Source organism: Arachis hypogaea, chromosome 6 (assembly GCF_003086295.3).
Source record: "Arachis hypogaea cultivar Tifrunner chromosome 6, arahy.Tifrunner.gnm2.J5K5, whole genome shotgun sequence".
NCBI lineage: Eukaryota > Viridiplantae > Streptophyta > Magnoliopsida > Fabales > Fabaceae > Arachis > Arachis hypogaea.
This window is the reverse complement of record NC_092041.1, coordinates 3,409,437-3,416,485: the sequence shown is the minus strand read 5'-3', so window position 1 is coordinate 3,416,485 and position 7,049 is coordinate 3,409,437.

Here is a 7,049-nt window from a genome sequence, read left to right as displayed (position 1 = left end):
ATCAATAGTTTGATAGTAGTACTCATCTATTTCAATTCATTTTGGACCATCTATATGTAGCTTCTTGTCATATCAAATCATCAACAATGCGTGTTATTATTATTATTGTTGCTGTTTTTGTTTGATTACAATGAAATTTTACTATGCCATGTGCATTTTCAACTTGCACTGTGAACTGTGAACTCTTTCTTTTTGAGTCATATATACAATCATTCAAACTTATTACAATTGATGCATTTAACTTGTTTTGGATATATACCCAAGTTTTTTACTTTCCGTTACTTCACCATCCTTCATTTTAGTTTATTCTATTTTTGTGTGTTAGCTAAAACTGCCGGTTTTCCTCCTCTAATCTATTCTCTTCTTCCATGCACATACATCCATGTAGGGTGGCAAGTTTAATATCATAAACATTTCTTTAACCTCAAGATTTAGTGATATATTATTATTATTGTTGTTGTTGTTGAAACCCTAACAGAACTACCATATATACTAACTGGAGAAATACTTAACTAGATAAAATTAAATGAGACATACATGTTATATTTTCACTAATTAGTTACTAATATAAAATATATATTAAAAATAAATTAATTATATATAAATATATAATGGCTAATTTTGATATATATGTAGTATTTTTAATATGTACCAAAGGAGATATATAGTATAAATACAACTTAATAAAACATCATAATAGTCAGTAATAAATAATCTGTAAGTTACATATCAATTTACTATTGAAGATTTGAAATTAGCAAAAAAACTCACGAGCTTAATATAATTGGCCGAATGGGGTTAGGTATTGTATATTAGTTTAAAGATGATATTATTGTGAAATCAGTGTGAGACAGTGAGAGTGTGATGAGACAAAGTCTAGATTATCTTCTTTATCATATCTGCCAGCTAATTAAAAATGGGAATCTCAAAGGGGAATTGATTTGTTTGGAGAATAATAATTCTTGACAATAAGGGCAAAGCTATATTTGCCTAACCCCCTTAATTTGGATGGAAAAGCGTAGGCTTATCATGATGGTCTGTCTCCTTTCTGGGAATATATATGGGTTAGGTAATCTTGGATAAGAGACATCATTATATATATTCTAATATACATTATCAAACCCAATGTATTTACCCTTGGTTTCTGATGCAAAATTAAAAAAAAATGTTTGTTTATTTAAGCTTTAAAACGACAAGAGCTTGACTAATGATGATGATGATGATACATGATTATCGTCACTTTCAATGATTCTCTTAACAGTCTACTTCTTAGACTTAATTAAATCAGAACAATCTGAGTTTTATCTTTTCTTCATCAACCCTTCTACATAATTAAATTAAATCCGCCTATATATTTATATACGTAATGATGCTCCTACATGAAAACAATTATTATATGATAATATGAGAAACGAAAATATTTAATAACAAAACAAAATTAGTTAAAAAAACAGTTAAAACTTATTTTATTTAGGATTAATTAATTTTAGTAAAAAATAATAAATATTAAATAAAAAAAATTATAGTTATTTTTTTATTTTTCTAGCATTAATAAAAACAGGTTTGGAATTGAAGTTCTCGTTAAACGTACAGAAATATGCCAAAAATCATACTCAGTAATTATTTAAGTATAGAGTAAAGTATTGTTTTTGTCCTCGACGTTTGGAGTAAGTTCTAAAGTTGTCTTTAACGTTTCAATCATTCTATTTAAGTTTCCGACGTTTTAAAATTGACTTAATGTTGTCCTACCGGATCCGTTAACAGAATTAACGACGGGACAAAATTGAGACGATTTTGAAACGTTAAAAACTTAAATAGGACGAAAACATTGGGGACAAAAACAATATATAGAAATAAATTTTAATTTTATCCTTCAATAATATTAATTTTTTACTGTACATAATATTTAATTTTTTTTAATCATATCTAAATAAATTACAGTTAATCACATTACAGAAATATGCCAAAAATTATACTCAGTAATTATTTAAGTATACTATGTCTTTGCCAACGTTGATGGAAAAAAGAGGGAATAAAACTTCCAAAGTATGAAACCCTAATCAGAATCGAACTTGTGTATTTCTTATATCAAATCTACTATATCTATATATATAATCAGTTGGATGTGTTGATATATTATGAAAAGATAAAATTAATATAATCTTATTACTAAAACATAAATTTATAAGAAGACTTGCAAAACATCAATTAGAAGAGTTAATTAAATAATGGAGGCAATCATAACAACAATTAGAGCAGGTAAAGATAAGATGGCAAGAAAACAGGAAAATTATTAACTATTAAGGAACATTTTGATACATGTAACTGATTTATTCATATACAAGAGTAGTTACAATAAGATATTATGGAATTATTTGATTCATTTGTGAAAAAAAGGAGCGTGACATATAGTGTTAAAAATGACAGAAATATTGTGGAGACAATAAAAATTATCTCAAATTATTCCAAAGTTGTTTTATTATATATTTATTAATTATTTCTAAAATAAATACATAATATTAAATGTAATAAATATGTAATTTTAAATACTATATACATAAAAGTATAAATATTAAGTTAAATAAGGTAATTTTAAATTATTGTCTTTCGATTATTGTTCTAAAAATAATTATGGAATTAATTAACCATTGAACTCTACAAATTATTGAAGCTGATAAATTTGCATATACAGCTTTAGTTTTGATGTGTCATGTATGATGTATCCTATCGTCACAAAAATAAAAATCAATGATCCAACCTATGATAAGAATGTATATATACTGTTCATTTTGACTTGTTTTGCATCTTGCAGAGAGTTTAACAAGCTTTTTCCAGGGACTTTTCAGGACCCTTTCCAAAGTTCCTTCTTATTCGATATACTTAATATTAAATCTAATGGATACTGTTTACCCTTTTTAATTAAATTGTTTCTTTCTTTAAGGTACAAAAAACTGACCATCTTTATTATATGAAAGAATTTTCAAGTGTTTTTAGAATATCGGTGTTTTATTAATTTTAACGGGTAATTTTAATTAATATATTATATATATTTTTATAATTCAATGATTAAAATGCTAATATTTCAAAAACACTTGAAATTCTTTCTATTATATAAATTTCATTTCGTGAATTTGCACTATTTCACCTTTTTTAAAAGAAAAAAAAATGCCAAATGAGGATTTTTCTTTGATCCAAAATATATATATATATATATATATATATATATATATATATATATATATATATATATATATATAAGAATTAAACATATGATTCCCTTATGCTTAAATTGTGTTGTGTAAGGACCTTTCAACATAATAATTGAGTCCTATATAAAAACAAAGGAACATAATAATTGAGCTGGTGGAATTATGATTTTCTAAAAAAAAAAAAAACCTTAAAAAATCCCGTATGGTTTGATTTATTTATCTAAAAGCTATTTGAGAGTGGTATATATATTACTAATTATTAAAAAAAGAAAGTATAGATAGCCAATGAAATATTTGTACAATACGTACAATGGAGGTTTAGGGAGTATTAGAAATATAACCATTAGTGTTACCTTTTTACATCAGTATAAATTTTTGAAATGAATGGTATCATAACATGATATTAGAATGTTAGATCCGTAACATAAGGTTAACACAAACACTGCCTAGTCCGAAACATGACATAAAGTCCGTTGGCAAAGCAAGATTATTAAGGCGACTTTAAAATGATTTTAGTTTTAAATAATACAAAAGTTACTTTATTAAAGACTCCAAATCAAATCAAATAAATATTTTAAATTATTAAGGAAAAGATTTACTCTAACTTATTAGTGTCGACCTAACAATTAAATTCATCAAATACTTGCTAAAATATTTATAAATTGTTAAAAGAAGTTGTATTTAATTTAAAATCATTATGATGTATGGATATAAATAAAGCTGATTAGGTGGTATATAACTCATGGCAATATTTTCACTAGTTAAATATAATTTTTTTTTTCCGGAAAAAGATTGTCACTTCTGAATTTCAGTATATATGAATTTGAGTCTGTGTTAGCGACTTCCATAGTTAAATAGTCAATAACACAAGCAAGATACGAAAGAGCATGAAATTGCCAGTTGTTTGATCAGTACGTACGTTGAGATTTTTCAATTAGGAAATGAATCAATGAATTTTTTTTTGTAATGTTCACGATATTTTTTTAGTTCGACGACTCATAGACTAATTTTATTGTCAATTTGAGTTTTATTTTTAAAAATTTATTTTTTATTAATGAATTGTTATATACACACAAGCCAAAGAAGTATCAATGTTAAAAGTTGAAACTTTAGAACAGCGATATAGAGTGTGTTTGGAAAACACGTTGGGGAGGAGAGAAGTCCGTTTGAACTTCTTGAAAGTTTCACTTTGATGTTTGGCAATTTTTATCTTTGTGAACGCAGAATTGATTCTGCCTCTGAACCCACGTTTAGGAGAAGCTCAAATTTGTAGCTTCCGCGTTTCACGTTTCACGTTTCATGTTTAGGAGAAGCTAAAATATTTCTTTTTTACCATCCCTACCCTTCATTTTCTTCTATAAGAATGATACTAGTAACTATTATCTTCACAGTCATTCTTTGTAATTCTTCCTACTTCTTCATAATTTTTTAGTTCCATTTTTTTCATCAAAATCGTTTAGATTTATTTCAATCACTAACAAATTGAAATTTTTTTATTTTTATTTGATTTTATTCATATGAATTTTATTTACGTTTTATGGTATTTTTTTTGTTCATATGATATATGTTGTTGGTTTTATGGAATTTTTATTATTTCTTATCTGTATAATTTTTTTTCTATTCTTTGATGTACTCTATTTTTGTTTTGTATTATTTTTTTTTTGATTCTGAATTTGTAAAATTTGTAATTGTAATTGTAATTATTATATACTATGTTTATTATCAAAATTTTGAATAATATAAATTATGATCCTATAAAAAAAGGACAAAATAAATAAAAAATTAATTATAAGTAACAATAGAGTCATAAATAATAAAAATTTATACTCTAAAATAATACTAAATTAAAGAGTACTGACGATACTAAAAAAAATTATAGAATATTTTATTTTTGTGTGACATTATAAAATTTATAGTACTTTCTTTTATATTTTTATTTTTTATTGTATTTATTTTATTTATATAATAAATATTTTTTATATTATTTTTTATAGTATTCTGATTTTGCAGGTATATAAAATTGATGTCTATTTTAGTAATTTTTTATCTAAAAGTAATTTTGAGTAGTATAATCCAAACAATATTTATTTTACAGGTTAACCCAAACTAACTTATCATCAAAATCAATTTTACAAAATCAATTTTATGCAAACTCTGATTTACAAACTGTAATCCAAACACACACGTAGTAATATTACACACATGTGCGTTACTATGAATATGTATTTTGTGTGATGTATGTAACACTAAACACATGTGTATATCATGTATATTTTTTGTGGAAGTATAAGAAATCAATGAAATATTTGTATAATGTGTACAATAGAAAATTAAAGATGTTTAATTTAATATTAGAGATATAATTATTAGAATTACTTTTTTTCATCGGCTTAAATTTTTAGAATAAATGATTTCATGACATAGTATAGAGTTTTAAATTCGAAAGTGTTAAAATTTCAATAAGGTAAATTATAGTCGATAACAACAATCATTTGAGCACCACATTTTCTTTTCACTAAAAATTTCTTAGCAACCATTTTACCAATAAAGAAAGAGTATTTATGAAAAGAGAGTGGAAAAATAAAAGAAGAAATAGTTTGGCATTGGAGGGAAAAGTAGGGTTTGGGTATGAAATGACCGATCGTACAAGTATAGCGCAATCAACGGTCAACCCTTTGAGGGTACATCACACTTTCTATTTGTGTGATTCCACGTGCACATCGTACTCCCTGTCGGCTAAGTGGACTACCTCGATCCACGAGCCCCACTTTCTCGATTCAGATCATTTTCCAACCGTCCATTTCCTCCCTCCTTATGCTTTTTCCTTTTTATTTATTTCTATCTTTGCTCATGCTTCATTTTTACCATTTTTACAACACTTCCACGCCAAAAATGGTAGGGGGCCACCTTCCCCTCTCTATCATTGTACTATTATTAGGTGAAAAAATTAACTATTATTTTGCATTATATATTTTATTTTATATAAATAATTAATTTAGTGATTATTTTTTAGTATATTCAATATGATTGAATTAAGTATAGTGAATTCTGTTCAAAATTATTAGAACCGTAATGACTTTTTATTTTTAATGGAGAATAAATAAAATGCATTTATTAAATTTAACGATTAAAATAAAAAAATGTGCTTCAAACAAATTTTGGATGTGCAATTAAATTGCCATTCAATTTTATGTATGGTGAAACTTCCTACCACTAAAGAAATGTGTAGTTCGTAAAAAAAATTTTCATTTTCGAAAATGTTACTTTGTAAAATTATTCCAATGTAAAATTTTTAATATAAATCTTTTAGAAATATAAAAATATTCTTCTAACCAAACATGTTCTAAAGATATACTTCTCCTTAAAGTATATAATTAATTGAGTAATGTTAAATAATTAATATATTTTTTATTTTTATCTTACATTTAGAATTTTAGACTAACAATAGCCAACTTTTCCTTTTTATTTTTTTATATACTAAAAATATACACCCTAACATTCCCGAATTAATTATCCCCAATTAGACATTGTCATTCTGGATTCTTTTATTATAAAATAAAAAATATTTATTTTTAAATAAAAATTATTCTAATTTTAATTTTGAAATTTTTTTTTTGCGTCAAGGACAAGTTCGCTACTTCCCTCGGCAAACCTTATCCGCTCTCTGACAAATTTTAAGTAAATTCGCCCAAATATAACATGGTCTTCTCTTAGATTTCATTTTCACTTTTTTACTCTCGTCCTCTCTTATCTTACTTTTCATTTTAACTGTATTCAATTTTTTTATCTCTTCAATTATTAGTCAATTTTAGGTTATTTTGTTCTTCTATTTTTTAATTT